Source organism: Sarcophilus harrisii, chromosome 1 (assembly GCF_902635505.1).
Source record: "Sarcophilus harrisii chromosome 1, mSarHar1.11, whole genome shotgun sequence".
Taxonomy (NCBI): Eukaryota; Metazoa; Chordata; class Mammalia; order Dasyuromorphia; family Dasyuridae; genus Sarcophilus; species Sarcophilus harrisii.
In genome coordinates, this window is record NC_045426.1 from 595,614,462 (window position 1) to 595,637,221 (window position 22,760).

The following is a 22,760-nucleotide window of genomic DNA, read 5'->3' on the forward strand; positions in this document are numbered from 1 at the left end:
AAAAGGAAACCAGGATTATGAAGGGCTAAACTTGATGTGATATGAGCATGAATTAAAGAAACTAGAAAAGATTTAAGACAGTAGAGAATAATTACCTTTAAGTTTCAGGATTGTGAGAGGATAGGACAATTCTGCTTGGTTTCAGAAAGCAGAATAAGTAGCAAGTGATGGAAGCTTCAAAGAGGGAAACATTGAACTAGATGCCTGTAAAAACTTAACAATTAGAGGTTTCCCAAAGTAGAATGGGTTGCTTTAAGGTGGCAATGGATTTTCTTTAATTTGGGGTTTTCAAGGAAATCATGAACTGATTCTTCTTATGTATATCAAAAATTCTTTGGCAGGCCCTAGTTGAAGCAAATGTCTTCTGAGGAATCCTTTGAATTATGACATTGGGTAACCTTTTTAAATGATGAAGATGACCAAAAAAGATACTATATATAGAGAGGAAAGAAAGGAAGACATTAAAAGATATAACCTTTGGAGCTATTTACTTTTGGTGATATAGAGGATAAAGATGAATTAATGAAGGAAAATGAGAAGGCATATTGTATATTGGAAAGAACACTAAATTTGGAACCAGAAGGCAGACCTTGCCTTTGCTACTAATATAATGTGCAAATAGCCCTAAGTCCCCCTCAGCAAACATCTTAATCTCCCTGATCCTCAAATTTCTTCTTTATTAAATAAAAAGTTTAAATTGAAGTATCTCTAAAGACTCTTCTATCTCTAAATTCTGTGATACCAAAGAAAGTTTAGGAAGCTAAGAAATTGCTTTTTGGTCACTCTAGATTATAAGAAAAAACTTCAGAATACAAAATGACTGTGTAGATATAATTCTTATTGGTAATGATGGAAAAAAAAAACCTATTAGCCCACCAAGTATTCAGTAAGTCTTTATTTACACAACAGCAGTTTGCAAAACATATGCCTATCTCTAACCATTGAATCAAATCACAGGTAAAAAAGGACATTTCCCAATATAATCAGCTTTATTCCCTTTAACTTTTGTTTAAAAAAGAAATTGGTGCTGGACAAAATATATGCAGTGTAAACTTCCCTGTCCAATTCACTAAAATGCATATATAATTCAGGGGAAAAAATAGTAGTAAAAATATTTTCTCTCTATGTTTCTTTATATATTGCCATCATGGTACAACTTAGAGTTTTGGCTTGGTAAAAAAGAAAAATTCTATGCTTCAGTCCTCTCCCATAATTCTTCCTTACCAGTTCCATTAATATGCTTTAAAGCACCAGTGCGAGTTATGCTATTTGATAATGCTTGCTATGATGTACATTTGTTTGCAATCCAATTTTGCTCAGTAATATGCATGAAAAGTGAACTGACATAAATATAAGTACTAATAAAAAAGAAAAGAAAAATGAAGAAAAAAAGAGAAAGCGAGAGAGAGAACGAGGAAGGAAAAGGAAGGAAGAAATAAAAAAAGAAAGAAAAAATAAAAAATCTTCAATGGGTGAAAGTATGAAGAAGATGGGCATGGTCAACAGTGTTGAGTGGTATAAAAATAACAGCCCCCCCCCCAAAAAAAAAAATGAAACATGTCAATTATTGTGAGGAAGAATTATTTCATTCTTTCTATTTTTATCCTCAAAGTCTACCATAATTTCTGGGACACATAATAGTATGGGATTAACAAATACTTGTCTATTTATTGAATTAAACAACAGGTATTATTAGCAGTTTAGGGGGAAACATTTTTACAACTACAAATTAAGATCAGAAAGAGAGCAAGAGCGAAATGAAAAAAAATGACACTTTCAAGAGAGCAGAAGTATTGAGCATTTTTTTGGACAATTTTAGCATGAGAGAGGTATGGTTGTGAGATCATTATATGATTGCAGATCATTAAAGAAAAAACAAACTTAAAAATATAAGAAGGTGCTGTCAATAAAAAGTTATTATAATAAAAAATATATAAGAAGGTGGATTTAGAAAAGGATAAGTGAAGTGAGAGATGAAATATCTTGTTGTGATATCTTCAATCACTAATTGGGGAACTGGTTAGACAACTAAATTCCTAACAAAAGCGAATTAGGGTAAAACCTACCAAAATCAGCTATGATCAGTGACAAATCATAAAACTTTTTTGAGGGGACTGTAATTCAACCTAATTGCTATTAGGATGATGAAGCAGACCAATTGTAATTTTGATTATATACAAGATAATGACTATTTGGATAGTAAATTTAATTGTAACCAACTCTGACTGTAAATCTGACCAATCTAAACCTTGAAAGGAGGGGTAAACAATGGAGGTAACAGTATAAAGTTTGCTTCCTCAAAGTATTTGTGGTGTGTCTCATCTATAAGTTCACCTGCTTCTCGTGAGAATTACTGAATAAAGGATTCTTCTCTTACTCTACAAAGGATTGGCTGCAGTACTACTCTTGGACCAGCTTTCAAGAGGGGAAGCAGTGGGCAGCAGCAGCCCATACCAGGCTTATTCCCCAATTCTTCTGAGGTCTAATATGTCCTTTGATAAAAGTAAGATTGACTAGTGTTTGACAAACCCAAAGATCCTAACTTTTGGGATAAGAATTCATTAATTGGCAAAAACTGCTGGTAAAACTGGAAATTAGTGTGGCAGAAATTAGGCATGGACCCACACTTAACACCATATACCAAGATAAGATCAAAATGGGTCCATGATTTAGGCATAAAGAACGAGATTACAAATAAATTAGAGGAACATAGGACAGTTTATCTCTCAGACTTGTGGAAGAGAAAGAAATTTGTGACCAAAGATGAACTAGAGACCATTACTGATCACACCATAGAAAATTTTGATTACATCAAATTAAAAAGCCTTTGTACAAACAAAACTAATGCAAACAAGATTAGAAGGGAAGAAACAAACTGGGAAAACATCTTCACAGTTAAAGGTTCTGATAAAGGCCTCATTTCCAAAATATATAGAGAACTGACTCTAATTTATAAGAAATCAAGCCATTCTCCAATTGATAAATGGTCAAAGGATATGAACAGACAATTTTCAGATGATGAAATTGAAACTATTACCACTCATATGAAAGAGTGTTCCAAATCACTATTGATCAGAGAAATGCAAATTAAGACAACTCTGAGATACCACTACATACCTGTCAGATTGACTAAGATGACAGGAAAAAATAATGATGAATGTTGGAGGGGATGCGGGAAAACTGGGACACTGATGCATTGTTCGTGGAGTTGTGAATGAATCCAACCATTCTGGAGAGCAATCTGGAATTATGCCCAAAAAGTTATCAAACTGTGTATACCCTTTGATCCAGCAGTGCTACTACTGGGCTTATATCCCAAAAAGATACTAAAGAAGGCAAAGGGACCTGTATGTGCCAAAATATTTGTGGCAGCCCTGTTTGTAGTGGCTAGAAACTGGAAAATGAATGGATGCCCATCGATTGGAGAATGGTTGGGTAAATTGTGGTATATGAATGTTTTGGAATATTATTGTTCTGTAAGAAATGACCAGCAGGATGAATATAGAGAGGCTTGGAGAGACTTACATAAACTGATGCTAAGTGAAATGAGCAGTAGCAGGAGATCATTATATACTTCAACAATGATACTGTATGAAGATGTAATCTGAAAGGAGTGGATTTCTTTGACAAAGAGACCTAACTAAGTTTCAATTAATCAGTGATGGACAGAAGCAGCTACATCCAAAGAAAGAACACTGGGAAATGAATGTAAACTGTTTGCATTTTTGTTTTTCTTCCTGGGTTATTTCTACCTTCTGAATTCAATTCTCCCTGTGTAACAAGAGAACTGTTTGGTTCTGCACACATATATTGTATCTAGGATATACTGTGACATATTTAACATATATAAGACTGCTTGCCATCTAGGGGAGGGGGTGGAGGGAGAGAGGGGAAAAATAAGAACAGAAGTGAGTGCAAGGGATAATGTTGTAAAAAAAACATTACACTGGCATGGGTTCTGTCAATAAAAAGTTATTATAACAAAAAATAAATAAATAAATTTGACCTCAGATATTTGATAGTGGAGTGGTTCTGAACAAGTCAAAAAAAAAGTAAGATTGAGAATGAAAATTGTTGGGGGGTTTGGTGATTCTTTAAACAAACACACAGGTAAGATGAGCAGGGATAAAATCAAAGAGAGAAGTTTGTTATTTCTCCAGAAAAAAAAAATTCCAAGAGTTCCATATAAGGTCCACTTCTCATTTGAGAAAAAAAAAGAGAGAGAGAGAGAAAGAGAGACAGAGAGAAGATGTTGAAGCTTGATACTTTTTGCAATATGGAGCAAAATTGATAGGGTACAACTCCTAGGGGAAATATAATTATAATCTTGATATCCTCTGACCTTAGAGTGCTATTGTTTTAACAATCTGTCAATGATTCTAAAGTCTTTGACTTTAGGATAATCCTACAAACATAATCTGTTGGTCAGTGATAACCAAGTTCCTGAGACAATAATGAATAGACCACTCCTCAGTTCTATATCTGGATCATAAAATTAGCATATCAGTTACATGAAGAGTTTTATCTCTCTGTCATTCCTTATAAATTTGTGTCCTTGCTCCTGGTTTTTTGCTAAATCCTTTTGGAACATAGCCTGCTTCAACTGTCATTACAGCAATTACCAAAGACTTTGCCTCTTGACTTGCAAATAGGTTCAAGCTTGAAAATTCTTTTGAGGCAGCTCAGAACACTAGTCTACAATCCCAGCTTCTCAGGGTCTCCTTTTGAACCTCAACAAGATCAGAATAGATGGCTTCCTTCCTTCCTTTTTTCCTTTCTTCCTTCTTTTGTCTATGGAACTGCAATAAGGAAATGCCCCTCCTAATACAGAATGGTACCTGTTCCTTATTTTAAGAGTTTTAAATTATCTAGTGTATTGAGAGATTAAGTAATTTTCTTAGGGTCATACTACTAGTATTCATTACAATCAGGATTCAAACTCAGATTTTTTTTTTTAATCCCTAAGTCTTCAAAAAAAAATAGAGTATAAGAAGGTAAATGAAGGAAAATAATTTTAATATCACAAATATACACATACACACACACAGGAGTTGGTGAGAAAAGTCAGCTTTTGCAAGCAAAAATTTAAAAGCTCTCTGCCATTTAAGTCAAGATTTCAGCTTTCAAATGTCATGATTACTCAAAATTATATTCCAAAATATTCTATTTTTTAGACTATATTATAATAAAAATCTAGAGAGGGTTGCTAATAGACTAGAAATATAAAAAGCCAATGTTAAACTTAGCTCTGATCAATCAGAATGTTTCAATTTTCAGACTTCAAGTCATTTTATTTGTAGCTCTTCTGAAGATACATGCACTCAGATTTCAGGAATAAAGAGACGGTGGATATTTGGGGGTTGTTTCCCTATTAACTATTTTCACTATCACTCTATTAAGCGTCAGTGACAGGACTTCAATACAGGGTTCTGACTAAATGTCCAGCTGCATCTCCACAGCACCATGAAGCTGAAATGGAACAAAGTATCACTTGATTCTCTGACGCTTATGCGAATTTGGATCTAACCCCACCAAAAAACAAAACAAAAGAAAGAAACAAACAAACAAAAAATGCGTTTTCCACCAATGAGCACCACATCAACTACAGGTGAAACCTTTGGTTATACAAATGGAGAAATTTGAATGCTGTGCATAAATTCATTTACTTTGGCAGTAAAATTTCCAGGGATATTGACATAGAAGTTAAAATTGATACACAGAGCAATGTTTGGGAAGCTCAGAGTGAAAATGTGGGAGAGAAAAAATGTTAGACTGCCTACCAAACTGAAAAGCCACAGAGCTATCATATTGCCCTCCTTATTGTATATCTGTAAAATTTAAAATCCATTGCATAATATGGCAGATGATAGCAAAAGATCACACAGCATGATGTACTCTCATCAAAGGTTTTGTGCTCTATAAGTAAAGCAGAATGTCAGTAGCTCAAAAGAAACAGGATATGCAAATTTAGTTAAATCTCAACCCCAAATGTTCATATGGACTACTTGTATCTGACCTGTGGTAGAATATCCTAAGTTCATATTGGTCTAATCAGCCACAATATGACACACTTTATCTTGATAGGTACCAGCATGGTAATCTCATTTTGGTCCTCTTAGAATTAAGGACAACAACCAACCAATCTATTAAGAGCACCTATTACTGGTATATTGATACTTTTCAAAGTACTCCCTATTTGTTATCTCCAGATCAGAGGTTAAGTACTTAGTGATTTCATGCATATGGGAATTTTTTTCTGCAGAAGTTAATTCCCTTGACATTCCAGATCAGTGTATTTTCTACAATTTATAGACAGAGAATTATTTAGAATTCTAAGAGGTTAAGTTATTAGACCAGGATCACATAGTTAGTGTCAGAGCAAAGACGACCTCAGGTCATGCCAGCTTCTAGTCCTTCAATCTCTCCACTGTTCCATGATGCCTTTTTTTTTTTCATAGAAATGCAAAGAAGTAAAGTTGAAAATAAGGTTTTTGTCCTTTATTTTCAAAGACCAGAATAACATCCCCATGCTAGAATCAGGTTAGTATGTCTAATTAAACCAATATGAACTCAGAATTCTCTTTCCCAGATCAAAAAAAATATTTTATAAGTACATTTGGAATAGATTCTCTAAACTTTTCATATCTTACCTCTCTTCTGAACTAATTCATTCTAATTTCCTCATAGACCACAGCACCTTCTCTGAAGAGGGCATGCCATATTGGATAGTCCTGTACCAGTATCCACTATGACATACAATTAGTTCTAAAGTTCTTAAAAGAGACCTTGAGAATATCCTTTCATCACTTTTTTGACTACTGTGGGAGCACTTGTCTTTTGTGAGATCTCCATAAAAGAGTTCTTTTGGCATATGCACATTTGCCATTAGAACAATGTGGCCCACCCAACAAAGTTGTGCTCTCTGCAGTAGATTTGGCAGTTTAGTTTGAGAAAGAACCTTGTTGTCTTGTATCTTATTCCACCAAGTAATCTATAGAATCTTCCTAAGACAATTCAAATGGAAACGCTTCAGTTTCTTGTCATATGGCTGATATACTGTCCAGATTTCATAGGCATACCACAAGGTCAGTACTACAGTTCTGTAGACCTTCAATTTGTTAGTCAACCTAATACCTCTCCTCTCTCAAACTTTACTTTGGAGGTTCACAAATACTGGGCTAGTTCTGACAATGCATGTGTAAATTTCATCATAAATGTGTATATCCCTGAAAGTATATTGACAAGGTAAGTGAACTTATTTATCCACAACATTCAAAATTTCTCTATTTGTTGAAATTGATCGTTCCACAAATGGATAAGGTAGTGCTGGCTTATGGAGTGCCTATTTTTTTATTTTTTTGGTTTAATTGTTAAGCCAAAATTAGCACAAGCAGCAGAGAATGAATCCTTACTTTCTTGCATCTCAGCTTTGGAAGCTGCCTTGAATGTATAATCATCTGCAAACAAAAAATTATCCACTTTAGTTTTGCCTTGTAGCCTTTTCAAGTTGAAGAATGTACTATCAGTATGGTAGCTTTAATGCCATGCTTGTCCTTATTGAAAACAAATTAACAACATGGCTGAAAACATCATACTAAAAAAGCATTGTGATTGAGAAATATTGAGAACATTGTCCATTGTCCAGAATTTAGGCAAGTATGCCATCATGCAATTGACATGTTATACTTAAAAACTTCTCTGGGCAACCCAATTTTAATGTAATTTTCCATAAGTCCTTAAGACTGACAGTATCAAAGGCCTTGGTCAGACTTACAAATGTTGTATACAGTCCTCAATTCTATTCCTGGCATTTCTCCTGAAGTTATTGGGCAGCAAATATCATATCGACTGTTGGCATTTTATGGAGCCACATGGTTCTCATGTAGATGAATTTCTTTCAAGTGCAGTATCAGCCTGTTAGGAAGGGTTCTGCAAGAATCAGATGATCAAATTAAATCACAATGTGTTATGGGCCAGAACTCTGAATTTGAAACAAAGGATTCTTAGAAGGTATTAAGTCAGTGGAATTGATAGAGACAATAGTTATCTAATTTAGCATGGTTCAGTATGATTGATTTAATCCTACAAGGAGATGTTATAGACCAGAACTTGAAATAAGGTACTAAGTGGAATTAAGAAGACAATGGTTTAATCTAATTTAGCATTGATTTAATCCTACAACAAATAATGGTTTCATAGTGATATAATAATTGATTTGCACTTAATGTGTAGTATATAAGCTAGAAGCCTTAGCCAGGAAGATTCAGAGATTCAGAGATAAGTGGACAAAAGGCTGGAGGCTCAAGACTGGAGCACAAACCCTTGAACTCAGACAGATTCATCCCATCTTACACCATCTTGGTGACAGGTTCTCCTCCTTCACTTTTCCACTAAAACCAAGATTCCAGAAGGCCTCCAGAAAACTAACCAAGCCCCAAGTGAAGGAGATAGGACTTTGAAGGAGACAATAAAGGATTTGGACTTTAACACCTGGCTTTTCTCATGTGGTGATCACTGAACTGGAACGAAGGCTGCCTTCAGAAACGCCAACAGAGGGGTTGTTCTCAACAGAGAACATCATATTTTAGAGAGAACATTACAACAATGAGATTATAACATTTTCTCAGGATCACATAAGTAGTGATATAGTTTAAATTCTCCCATGTGATATTCACAAAAACACTTCATACTATAGGGCACATTATTTAGCCCCACTTTATAAAGAAAGAAATTAAAGTATGTTGAGTTTAAGTAAAAGATCTAAAGATCAATAACTAGTTTGAGAATAAGAACCAGGACAAACATCTCCTTAAAATCCCAAAATTAAAATTAGAAGGGATCTTAGTTTGTAGTGTAATCTGTCCATGAAAGAAATCTTCAATAAAATAATTCACCTGACAAGTAGTCATCCAGCATCTTCCTGAAGTCCTCTGAGAATAGATGACAATTTTCTTTGGAGACAATATCTTCCACTTTTGGGTAGCTCTAGTTATTAGCATGTGTTTTTTTTTTTTTCTGATATTTAGCCCAAATTTACCTCTTTGCATCTTCCATTCAATTTTTCCTGTCTTCTACAGCCAAACAGAAAAAGTCTAATCACTGTTGCATATGACAGCCCATGAAGTACTTAAAGACAGAGAGTATCAAACACCACCTTTTTTTTTCTTTACCCAGTTTAAGTCTAATATGTTTTAGCCTTAAAGCTTCATCTTCCTTGTAATGTAAAGATAATTATGCTTTTTGCCCATTTCCTACCATGCCACAAATATGTTATCTCAAGCTACTTAAAAAACCCCAAGGAAGAGTTGCAATAGGATTCTTTTATCCATCAATCATCCAACAAGGACTGATTGCTCTACTATCTCTGAGTTATATTACCATTTTCTGAGAGCATCTGGTCGAAATTATTTTGGTTCAACATCTTTTCCATTTTTCTTTTTAAACAATATATTTAAAGGATATTTATTTGAAATGAGCATCTATCTTTTTGAAATGACTAGTTAGCATTTTCCCCACTTGATCTACTCCTGACTATCTAAAATGAGTTCTCCCTAAGACCCTAAGAGACTGGTAAGAGATTATTATTATACAAACACTTCTATTAAACATCATTTTCTTTATAGTCAAATGAAACATTGTTTAAAGAATATAAAATAACATAAACCACTGTGCCTAGACTAGGAATTTTAAGGCCAATAAGATTAGTTTTTGAAAAATATTTCAGTATAAAATTTCATAAGTTATATTTAAATAACAGTGTGGCACATTGGAAAGAAAACTCCAGGAAAAAATTTTCCCTCTAATACATACTTAACTACATGACCATAATAAAACTTTTTAACTTGTTTATGCCTGATTTTTTTCTTCAGTTTAAACAAATGGGCATGATAAAAAAAAAATAAAAAAAACTGCAGTAACTTCCATTTCAGATTGTTGGTGTGGCATTCAAATAAGATAGTATACATAAAAAGTATAAATCATTAATTTCTTTCTTAACAAGCAAAAGGAGTTCTGAAATCCATTTTGGGAAAAATAGTTTAGAAGGTGCTAGAAAATGTTTCTAGTGATGATATAATTGTACATCCCACATTTTAGTATCCTGTTTTTAAAGAACAGATTTTTATCACAGTTGAAGACTTTTCAGCTTTCAGCTAATAACTATATATGCAAAATTTTCATTTTAAAACATTTATTCAAGGATAAGGAGAAACAATTTACCATAACACCAATAAAGCAATGATTATGAAATTAATAGAAGTACAAGATTTCCTTTCTATCATCAATAAAATACCTTTCCCATGTGCTTTAAAAAAATTATATGTAAGCACAATTACAAGTAGTTATTGCTTTAATTATGGATTCAAACGAGGGAATTGGATAATGTTTTAAGAGAGCTTACTATTCATGTTCTGTAAAGTCTAGGGTACAGTAATATCAAAATTAATTCCTAGACCTTTAACTTATATTCTTACTTTTTTTCATGTTACAAAGAATTACAATACTCCATTAATGTGTTTCTTTCCTTTTCTTAAAACATTTTTTAGACAAAAGTTATTTGCAAAAAGCCAAATTAACACACATGTGATAAAATATAGTAACAAATAGGAACAAATAAAAAATTATTTGATTCCTTGTGATTTATTGTTGACTCAGTGAATGATAGAACAAAACTTTCTTCATCTCTGAGGTATAGTTACCCACATACTCTGATGTTTATTGGACTTTTCAAATTTGTTGACTATATAGTCACAGCCAAAATTTGCTTCCATAATGTACAAATTTTCTTTGGAAGACAATTGAACCTAAGCAAATAACGATGTGTAGAATAAGTATACTCTCCTATTTCTTTTTATTTAGAAATCTTTAACTTACACATCAACTTCAATTAATTGTCATTATATTTAGCTTAACCATTGGGGGAATATATGCCTTTTTTTGTCTAATTCATTCCATGAATAGCTATAAAGATCTACGCTTTTGTTAGCTTAAAGAGCTCCTAACATGAGAACCTAAATCACAGATAGTGATTTTGTACAAAGTATCTAAGTGACCTTTCTAGGACCACTTGGCTTGTGTCAAAATGGAATTTTAATTCAGATTTTTCTCATATCAAGTTGAACAACCTAGCCATGTTAACATGTTTCCCATACTTTAATTCTTTACTAGAAAGGAATGCACTGTACATCAGATTTTTATCAGACTCTATGGTTCAAACAGTTTGGGGTATTAGCATAAAAGCATCCATATCAACATCATAAAATCATCATTTCACATTGTGAACTTAGTGATTAAGATCTTAGGAAAGGTTTATCAAGGTTTTAATAGGTTTCTAATGTAAAAATGAATATTACATAGTCATATCCAGTTAGTTTATTATACCAATGATGAAATAGCTTTTACCAAAAAAAATCAAAATATTTAATTCCAAAATAAGAAGTTGAATATTAAAGCAACATAAATATAAACCCAATATGGATATTTAGCAAATTAAAGGAATTTCCAATGGGATCACAAATTACATGTGGAAATATTAATTTTGTGAAATAAAACAAAGGGAACAGTTGTTTGCTGACAGTTATGTTCACATGGCTCTAGTCAGAAGGAATATTATGAGCCCCCAATGCCTTTGTAAATCACAGATACACATTTGCATGAGTATAGAAAGTTGTCTGGGAATGATTTTTTTTTTCTTGGCAAATAATGCCCAAGCTTGTTTATAGGAAGGTATCATGACCATTAGACCTTTCTGCAGAGAGCCTGTTTTACACAAGTTTTTGCCCTTAATTTAAAAAAAAAAATAAACATTTTAATTCAAAACTAAAAGACATTCTATATAAGAAAGGACTAACTTGGTTATATGCTAAATTAGCTGTTTAAATAATATACTGAAACAATATGAAAAGTGAAAGAAAAATTTTGGGAATTACCTAAAGTTCTAGTCTACTGGTAAAATCTATATCCCAACAATTCAGTGACATTGAGCATAACAAGCGAGAGACATATTTGAATTCTTTAAAATACCTCAGGCAATTTTCTGACTTCAGTAGATTAGATAATTTAAGTCAAATAAACTATGTCTGCTCAAAGATATTGACACCTTTGTGTACATTCCATTTCTAACTTATCTCCATTTGTAAATGATAGTTATTATCATCATAGGACTTTAGAAGTTAAGTGAGTTGACTAAAGTAAAACAAGTTTTAACTGTGAAAGTGAGATTTGAACCCAGGAAATCTGACTCCAGAGCCAAAGCTCTTTTTTATTGTAACATGTTGCTGTTACACTACAATTAGTTAAATAGGTATATTTTCAAAACATTCTCCAAATAGCTACATTACTCCATTAATCTGATCAGGGAACAATTTTGTGAGGGGCAACTATACTTTCTTGCCTTTCAAGGAGTTTATAATTTAACAAGGAAATAAAGAATTTACATACATATACAGTGAAATAGATTTGAACTTCAATTTAATTGATCAAGAGAAAATCTAGTTAAAGCAACTCCTAACAATGTATACTTAGAATGTTAAGTAGTTGCCTAAATAATTGAGAAATTAAATGACTTGTTCAGGATCATATAGTCAATATGTGTCAGAAAAATGACTTGAATTCTGGTTTTCTATCTACTGAGTTATATTGCATCTAATTAAAATACTTTATTCATGTAAAATGCTATGTCACTCTTTCCTTTCTACTACCTAATTTCTCCAGTAGTTGAGACCTCATGAGGTGATAGACTACTTTTTTTTTTTTTTTTTTTTTTTTTTTTTATACTCAGGATTATTTGTCTAACTATTATTCAGGTCCCATTCAGTATGGTCCTCAATATCATAAAGATACAATATGCACTATTCTCCTACCAATCTCAATGGCTGTAAAGCTTCAGCAATACATTATTACATAAGAATTTATACAAGCCAAGATTATCTAAGAAAGTTTAGCCTGATTTTCAAAGAAAACACACCAGAAAAAGCACTGTTCAATTAAAGTTTAAAAGCAAAGAGAAAAAAAATGTCAATTTCTCTTTCGTATTTTCTAGACCAAGAGTCCCAGATGGAGAATTTTCCCAGTGGATACTTGAAAATGCAAAGGACAAGCAAATTACCATAGACAATTTCTCCACCACAGTTTCACAGTCTCTTTGGGCTAATTCTTCCAATCCCACTCCTTCTAGCAAGCTAGTTCCCTAAAGAGAAATAGTACTTTCCCCTCAGGATTCTAGGGATAACCTTGAGTACCTAGGTTTGAGATTTTCTGTTACTGCTACTCACAGATCTCCATCTGGTGTAGTCTTCATTGATTATCAATTAACCAATCAGAGTTAATTAGCTTTTAGAAGAGGGTATTTACTGAAGTAGCATAGTAAGAATAGTTGGTACAAACCCAGTCCCCTCAAAAATATTGAAAACACTATTCTATATGTAAATCTAGAGTTCAAATGAAAGTACACTCAACCTTAGCAAGCATAGAATACAAATGTGCCATCAATAGATACTAGTTATTGAAACTGCTTGGTGTTTTTTTTTTTTTTTTTTTTTTTTTTTAATTTTGGTGCATTCATCATGATTTCATTTAGAGGTCACTACTCTTGCTTCAAATCATTTTGCATTTGTGCAGACTTCCCAGTGAACCTGGTTTAAAATTTTGTTTATGTCTATCATCTCTTCTATGTCCTTTATCAAAACTATGCATTTTTCTAATCAATTGTAAAATTCTGTCAATTCTAGCTATATGAAATTTCATTTTTAAAGTATTATGAAAATCTCCTAAATGGTTTCTCTGCTTTCAACCCCTCTCTTCATCAATTCAATCTTCATTTGGGGAAGATCTATGATTTTACAATCTTTGTGTTATATTTTCTTCACCAATTAGAATCCATTTATTAAGATGTATATGTTTATATTGAATTGCTTGCCATCTAGGGAGAGAGATGGGGGGCAGGGAGAAAATCCAAAACACAAGGCTATACAAGGGTCAGTGTTGTCAAATTATCCATGCATATGTTTTGAAAATAAAAAGCTTTATTTAAAAAAAATAAATGATATATATGTTTTGAGAAATTGCCTGAGAGAAATGGTAATTAAAATGACTTGTCTAGGCTTACATAGTTAATAAGTGTCAGATCCAACATTTAAACTCAGAACTGAGTTCCTCCCCCTTCCCCTCCCCCGCCCCGCCTAATAACGAGACCCGTATCTATATTCTATTCACTATGATACACTGCTTCATCATAGATTTGCCAATAATATTTCCAAGGTATAAACCTGATTATGTTATCCTTTCCCAATCAACAACCTTCTTTGGCTCCTTATCACTATTAAGGGAAAAAATACAGATCCTTTATGTTTGCATTTAACACACACTAGAATTTGGCTCCCACACTTCTTTCCAGCATAAGGAACATTGCTTCCTTTTAACAACTCCAGGCTTCAGCCAAATTATACTATTCACTGCTCCCTGAACATTTTATGTTATTTCCTGGCTCTATGTATTATTACAGGCTGTTGCCTATGTTTAGAATTCATTTCCTTCTCACATCTCACTTCCAGAATCCATTTGTTTCTTTAGAATTCAGCTGAGTTTGCCCCTCTTCCCTGATTATCTGTGCCTTTTCCTTCCTCCATTTTTTCTACAGCAGTCTATCTTCATTCCACATTGCATTTTCCCCATTACTCCATACCTTGGCTTTTAAATATCTATGCATTATTGCCCTTATGCTTATGTACATGCTGATTGTAAAATCCTGACATCACTAGGGTTGAGTACCATGACTTGCACCAAGAATGCATGTAATAGATATGTGTTGACTCATTCTGTCAAACGAGTAAGTCGCTTTACCCTGTTGGAATCTTTACAAAGTGTTAAGACATTGGAGTTGATAGAGACAATAATTATCTAATTTGGCATGGTTTAATATGATTGATTTGATCTTAGAAGGAGATATTTTGGGCCAGAACTTGAAACAATGTACTAAGTACAACTGATGGAAACAATGCTTGTGTTCACACCTTTAGAGAGCTCATAAGTATCTAAGTACTCAATGGAGTTCTCACGTTTGGGAGATTTCAGGGCTTAGTATGGCTTAGTATGAGATATCGGAATTCACACCTCCCTTAGGGCCAGAGAGCACTCTGGGGGATAACCCAGAATCCCTCTCCTTCCAGAAGGCAGAGTTAACTTTTGGGAGATCATATATATACAGGAAGCTCTTAGAGCTTGAGAGAGTTTTACTTGAGAAAGTTTTCTTGGGATCTAGAGAGAGTTTTTACTTGGGAGCATTCCCAGAAGTCAGAGAGAACCACTCTGGAAGAAAGCCTGCAAGACCTATCTTCGAGGCAAGAGATTCATCGTGTCTTCTACCTTGGTGCTGGCTGGAGTCAGAAGGACAAACCTTTGGATTTGGAGACATTCAGGCGGAGCTCTTAGAACCAAGGGGAAAGATAGGCCTCTGGGCTAATCGGGCTATATTGGAGGACACAATAAAAGATCTGAACTCTTTTATCACCTGGCTGTGTTTTTGGAAAAAGAAACACCAACATTACCCTTTTATTAGAGATGTTCTTATGGTCAATCAGGGTAGCTAAGTAGCAGGCACTACTATATGCATCTAAAGTCAAGAAGACATCTCAAGATTAAATCTGGTTTCACATACTTACTGGCTATGTAACACTGTGCAAGTCACTTAATGCTCAGTTTCTTCATCTGTAAAATGAACTGGATAAGGAAATGGCAAACCAACAAGTATCTTTTCCAACAATCCCAAATGGGATCACAAAGAGTCAGATGTGACTAGATTGAGCAACAACAATATGGTCAATCATTCCTTCAGTAAGTGCTTCTGTTAAAAACAGGTTCTTAAGAAGCTATTTGAATAAAGTTAATAAAGGACTTTTGACATCTCAGTTCTGAAGTAATGATTCTTTTTCTGTCATAGATATGATCTGTAGAGGAGTAACCTTTTCAAAGATTAAATTAGTCAACAAAGTGATGTAGTTATGAATAAAAAGCTAATGAAACTTGGGCATTATTAATAGAAGTATGATATAAGAGTGGAAATGACTCAATAGGAGACACATAATGCCTGTAAAATGGCTGCAATATATTACCAATGATAACTTTTATACCAGAAGTGAAAAGAAAAAATCATCAAGGTTCTGTATAAGTGAACAAGGAGACAGGCTAATCATATAGCAAAACTAAGAGGTGACAGATGGACAGCTATAGTTGTAAAATAAGAATCCATGATATGTGCAAAAAAAGAGAGATTTGAACATTTTTACGAGTTGAGAATTCAGTATGTATCAAAAGTGTAATGTGACTTTAGAAAAGGCTAATGTAAATTTAGAGTACATTGATGAATTATAATGTGTCCATAATGAGAGAATTCATCATGCTATTGTACGCTGAACTGATAAATTCAAGCCACAGGTAACATGTTTAATTCTGGCCCTGCTAGTAGGGACAAACTATTCTACAATCACAAGAGAGAAATCAGGATGATGATGGTGTTGGGAATTATATCATTATCTGATAAAAGCTATCAGTGCATTTGCCTATAAAGAAGAGTGAAGGATAAGTATTTGAAAGATCCTTATGTATACAGTAGCATTGGGTTCCTTTGCTTCACCATAGAGAATATTACTAGGAACAATAGATAGAAGGTGCTGAAAGACAAACTTCAGATTGCCATAAGGGTAAATAAAAATTTCCTAACAACTGCATTTGTTAATAGTATTTTATTTTTTAGCCCAATTACATGTCAAGAAGATTTTAAGAATAATTTTTACAAGATTCTGAATTCTAAATATTTTTTCTCTCTTTCCCCCCTTCTCTTCCAAAGACAGTAGGCAGTTTGATATGGGTTATACATATCTAACATAAGATATAGGTTATACATATCTAATACAATATCTAATCTATCATGTAAAACATATTTTAATATTAGTCACAGTTATAAAAGAATAAACAGATCAAAAAGGGGAAAAATATGAGAAAAAACAAAGTTGGGGGGGGGTGCTTCAGTCTGCATTCAAAGTCCATCAGCTCTTTATGTGCATAGAAATAGAATTTTTCTTTGTGGGTCATTTGTCCTTATCTTGTATCATCGTATTTCTGAGTTGAGTTGAGTCATTCATATTTAATCATTCTACAATGTTGTTGTTACTGTGTACAACTGTTTTCCTAGATTTTTTTTTTTCATTTCACTTTGCTTCTCTTCTCACAAGTCTTTCCAGGTTGTTTCTGAAATCTGCTAATTTTTTCTTATTACACAATAGTATTCCATTATATTAATGGCTTGATCAACCATTCTCCAACTGATGGCCATCTCCTCAATTTCCAAAATTTCCCTCCACTAAAAGGGCTGGTATAATTATTTTTGTACATATAGGCCCTTTCACCATATTTTTGTCTTTTTTGGGATACACATGTATTGCTGGATCAAAGAGTATGAATAGTTTAGTTAGTCTTTGGGCATAGTTAAAAATTGCTCTCTACAATGACTGGATCAGTTCACAGCTCCATCAATAAGGCATTAGTGTCTCAATTCCCCAACATCCTCTCAAACACTAAAATAGTTAATCATTTAAAGTAGTATTTATATTTGATTCTCTGTGGTTCTCAAAGAATACCATCATATTATCTGCAAATTGTTATAATTTTGTCCCTCAATGCCTATAATCAGTCTAGTTACCAGTCATCAAAGATGTCATAGAGGACATTCTTGTTTACATGTGATTTGGAAGCACCTGTCAATTTATCATTCTTTAAAACCAGAATTGTTGTATCTCAGAGGACAACTTTCCATACATGAGATGTATCCCATATGGAGATTTGTTGTTAACAAATATAAAAATCATAAAAAATAAAATGGCAAATTGTTTGAAGATAATGAAAACAAGGGAAGGCCTTAGCAATAAAGGAGTGATCTGGAAAGAAGTTAGTGAAAATGCACAGAATTGGAAGACCAAATGTGTAGTAATGAATCACTGAAAGGAAATAAGTCATTGGCTCATGAGTATTCAGGAACTGTAACAGTGATGGGGAAAATATTGCAAATTAAACTTTAAAATATTTCATTATTAGAAATTAAAGCCTTGAGAAACAGAATATTGTGATAATTATTAATTAGCATAGTTAGTAATCAGCAATTAATGATCAGTAGTTTCTTTTGGTACCAAAAGGAGAGTCTAAAATGTCTTAAATCAGATGTATACCTTTTGTCTGGGAACTCCCCTGACAAGTGAAACTCTATCTAATTGGTGGACATTTAAAGAGGACATAGGCTAAGAGTCTTCACCTCCTCCAATTGAGACTTTGGTTTGATCATGTGACTCAGCAACATCAATGAATCTAGGTAAGAAAACCATTTCCATCTAGACCTCTCTAACTAGTTTTCTCCTTCAGGAGCTATGGCTCTACATTCTAATGGAGAGGATGAAAAACAAGGAGGACACCCCCAGGTGGATGGGAGGGAAAGCAAGCTTAAGTATAATTTCTGTTTACAAAGTAGACAAAAAAGTAAGTGTCCCAGGTTAAGTAGATACTGTGGGGCTAGGGAAAGATTATCCTATTTTTACAACCTTCTAAAACTGTGTGACATTTTACAGAATTGAATCTTGTACATCAGGACAGTTTTCCTTGATGATTTCTTGAAAGAAGTTGTCTAGACACTTTTTTTTTTTTTTTTTTTTTTGGTGTTCAAGTAGTCCAGTCATTCTCATATTGTCTCTCCTGATTTATTTTCCAGGTCAGTTCTTTTTCCAATGAAGTATTTTACATTTTGTTCTTTTTTTTTCATTTTTTTGGTTTTGTTTCACTAATTTTTAATGTCTAATGGACTTGTTCACTTCCATTTTTTTTTCAATTCTAATTTTTAGTCAATTATTTTCTTCACTTAACTTTTTTTTACTGCCTTTTTTATTTGACCAAACTTTTAAATGAGTTGTTTTTTTCATTGGATTTTTTTCCAGTTCACCAATTCTGTGTTGTGCTACAGTGTGCCTGAGCTGGACCCTATCCCTCCCTGCCTAATTGGGACAGACCTTTCTAAAACTCCCTCAAGATATCTTCTGCTGGAAATTTGTTACATAACAAATATTTGTGGGTTCTCTCATTTCAAAATCTATTCAAGGGCGTGATCTGGTGTTGATTCTGAGGGAACCCAGGATGATCTCAAAGACCTGTCTATTCTCCACCATCTTGGCTCTGCTCTCTCCAGAACTGGAATGGAAAGGATGAAAGAATGGTTCACAAAATAATAATTAGTTATTATTTTAATACTATAAAATGTGATATATAAAATGCATAATACTATGATATAATATTTTTGTCATGCATTCATTTTTGAGACCTGATTGTTAAATATTTACCAATCCATCTCTGACCCAAATTAGCCTTTTAGACCAACTCATATACAAAAGGAATCCACACCATAATATATCTGAGAATAATTTCTATCCTCTAAATCTAAGCAGAACTACCTTGCTTCCACATTCTTAAAATACTTGCATTCAGTTATTATTTTCCTCATCAATTTTCTTTTCTCTAACTTAAACATTCCCAATCCTTTCAATTATTCTTCAAACAGTATAGAATAACAGCTCTTTATATCTTGGTTGCTTTCCCCTGGATAGTTACCAGCTTATCACTGCCTCTCTTAAATTGCAATACCCATAAATGAATATAACTCTACAAATCAGACTTAGGGAGGGAAGAGTACTATCATTTTATTCATAGAAGATATGCTATTCTTGATGAAGCTAAAGATTGCATTATTTTTTTTTTTTGGCTCTTACATCACAATTCTGACTCATATTTAACTGGCAATCTTCTAAAAACCCCAGGTCTTTTTCACACAAACTAGTATCTAATCATGGCTCTTTTTATATACATGAACTATGTAAAAAATTATCAAAAGCTTTTCTAAAATATAGGTAAAATATATTTGTTACATACTCATTTTTGTAACTTATTTAAAAAAAAGATAAAAAAAAATACATTCAGTCTTCTGTGACCTGCTTTGGATGAAGCTATGCTGATTCTTTAAATCACCACTTTCCTTTCTTTATGCTTGCCAATAATCTCTTTAATTATCTGTTCTAGATTTTTTTCCAGATATTATCATGGACTTTACTAGGTCTTTAGTTTGCAGACTCTGCTATCTTTCCTTTCTGGAAAATCTAAAACATTTGTCTTTCTTCAGTTTTGTGGCATCTCTCACTTTTCCCGTGATGTTTCAAATATTACTGGAAATGGTTCAGCAATCACATCTGTCATTTTTAAGTAGGAAAGGGTATGGATTCATCTTTGGACAATGGTACTAAATTCATCAGTAGTAATTCCGGTTAGGTAATTTAACTATCATTTTCAATGCAAAGGTCTTTCTCCTTGGCAGGGAAAAATAGGGGCAAAACAAGAAGTCAACAACTCTTTTTTCTTTGAATTATCAGTTATCATCAGACCATTCCTTCAAGCCAAAATATTTATACAAACTTTTTTGATCTCTAGTAAGGAGGAACCTTTCTATCTATTCCACTGTGACTCTAGTAGAGTTGGGGACAGTAGACAGAAATTGAAGATGCAAAATTAACCTCTGTGTAAGTAAAAGACTGAAAAACTCTAATTCCTCTACCATGAGAGAGTTTTTCAGATTCATGGAGGTGGCTATTGTTTTTAATTAAGTCTTTGCTTTTACAAGATAGAAAATAAAATAAAATAAGTATTTTAAAAACTTCACATTGCCTGTCTTCAAGACCTTCGTTATCCTGGTCACCTTCTCAGGATGATTTCCAGCTCAAAGCCAAAGTGAGTGTCTGCTGAATATGACATTGATCCTGTGGCATCAATATCTTATGCAAAAACTCCTTTTCTTACCCTTCCCAAATCAAGAGGTATATTCTCTTGGAAGAAAGTGGGGAGATCACTTCCTTTCCAGGGTCAAAGAATTCATTAAAATTCTGTACCATTGTTAACTATCATTAAACTGCCCTCTGAGTACTTCTTTCTGGTAGGATTATCATGATCAACCATCAACATGTTTTGCTCCTAGTAGAAGAATTCTTACCTATGGAATTTATTTTAGCTTTTCAATGTCTTATCTAAAATCATTGAACAGATTAGAAGATACTACTAATTCCCTTGTCTAAGCACAATGATTTTCTTAATATAGCATGTGAGCAAATTAACAATTTTGGTAGCTATATTATACTTCTGATTTTTATTGAGTTTGCATTCTAAGACCTTAAAAACAAAAACTAAAAGTGGGGTACTTCTATTAAGACTTATTTTTCACCTCTGTATCTTTGAACAAAATTTTCCCTATACTTTTGCTATAATGCCTTCTCTATCAAACCCTACTTCTCACTTTCACATAGTACTTTTCCTGAAATTTATAGTTGGCACTGTCCCTTCACCCAATTACTTTGGATATATTTTCTATTTTTATATAGGTATATTTTGCTTACCCAAATAAAATGGAAATTCTTTGAAGTCATGAATTTCTTTCATTTTTTTTTTATCTTTGTATACCCAACATCAAGCACATTATTGATTTTGTCACAGGAGCTTTGGGATGAAATCAATATCTTCTAGGAGTGCAGGATAATGACATGGGGAGACAAAATTTAAAAAGTGATGTTTAAAAAGTTTGAAAAATATAACTCCTGGGTAATTAATCATATTATTATTAATGGTAGCATATTACCAATAAAATGCGTCAATGACACTTAATAAAAGCTTGTTAATTGATTTGGTTTCTCTAGCAGATTAACATAAATGTTCTTACTAGGAAGATCATTTTTCTTGGACGATCCTTTTTCTTGATAGGAAAAAAAAAGGATCAAGATATAGAATTTACATTCTTTCTGTGCTTAATTATCATAGTCCTGTTTAAGCCCAAACAACAGTTATATCTCTCCAGAACCCAAAAGACAAACAAGAGTAAAGCTTAATCACTCCCAAGTTGAAATGTTTCTGCTGCTCTTTTTATTATGACCATGGATCATTTGATTTCAACTGCATATACTTGTCCCTGCATATAATTTCTAGTTACTTTTAAAATCTGAATTAATCATGGATTTCCATGGATATTTAGAGTTTTTTTTCTTTAAACTACTTTTGTTCTTCCCAATTGAAAATATTTGTTTGTTTTGTTTTTATTATTCTTTAGGGTCCTCTAACCTTATTGGTTGTGATTTTTTCCCTCTGAATACAGAGAGAAATGATAATTAATAATCAATCATTTGAGGAGGTCTAAGAGTCCCCTTTTTTTCTAAAGACTCTTTCAACCCTCAGTCTCTGAAGGTTGAATTAACTTTCTCCTCAATCTTGACCAGACTTCAAATAATCTTTCAAGAGGTCTAATACAATGTGAGAATATCTATTATACTCTTCAAAAGTTTGGGTTAGAGAAAATTATTTGATTTGATTAGACAGCCCAAGTCTGGTCAATTTAGAATAAATGTCAAAATTAAAATTATACCTCCCAGTGCATCATTAGAATTGATTTACCTTTTTTGTAATATTTCACTCATTACTTGTTAACCAGAGTTTATTGCTATCCTCAAGAATACCTAAGAGTATATATACTGTGAATCCATGGCCATGATTCATCTTTGGCATTTGAAAGAGTTGTTGACCCATTTTTTTGGTAATATGCTACCATTAATAATATATGATTAATTACCCATGCATTATGTTTTTCAAACTTTTTAAACATCACTGTTTTTTTAACTTTGTCTCCCCATGTCATTATCCCACAC